This window comes from Brassica oleracea, chromosome C7 (assembly GCF_000695525.1).
Source record: "Brassica oleracea var. oleracea cultivar TO1000 chromosome C7, BOL, whole genome shotgun sequence".
In the NCBI taxonomy this organism is placed as follows: Eukaryota; Viridiplantae; Streptophyta; class Magnoliopsida; order Brassicales; family Brassicaceae; genus Brassica; species Brassica oleracea.
In genome coordinates, this window is record NC_027754.1 from 11,159,919 (window position 1) to 11,160,631 (window position 713).

Genomic DNA, 713 nt, shown 5'->3' on the forward strand with positions numbered 1-713 from the left:
GATTGCTAGAAACATACGAGAGTTGATTTAGGAACCCTAGTGAACACATAATCAACCCGCACATAAATCTTGACTAGAATGCGTCGATCGATATCACACTTGAATAATCGATTGATTGTGCAAAAGGTGTATCGATCGATATGCCCATTGGAATATCGATCGATACGCCGCCCATTGGAATATCGATCGACACTTTCTTGTGATCAATAAAACGAGAGTTGAGATCCAAGATCTAGATTTTAGACTGTCTAAACAACGGAAGCTGTTAGATTTGTACTCCCAGTTGAGTTCTATAATATCTTGCAAGCAACAATTAGCCTCTATATCATTATAATCCTGATTACCTGAATAGAAACCCTAGATCTAGCAACCATCTTTCCATCAAACAAACTCCTGTCAAGCTGAACAATAGTCTTGTTCAACTTGTTTACTGTTTTGCATTATTATTTACTGCTTTATAAACTATTAGCCTAGCTTGATCGTATAACTATTAGATCTTTTGTGTGCTCTAGCTCCCTGTGGATCCGATCCCTAAGTACTACAACCCGACCTCTTATTTGAGAGAGTATAAATTCTCCTTAGGGTAATTTGATTGATATCAAATTTGGCACCATTGCCGGGGAGCTTTGATCGCCATTAGATCTTGTCTAGTTAGATTTAGTCTTGGTTTTACTATTGTTCTAAAAAAAACTGATAATTTCTTTTTCTTCTGT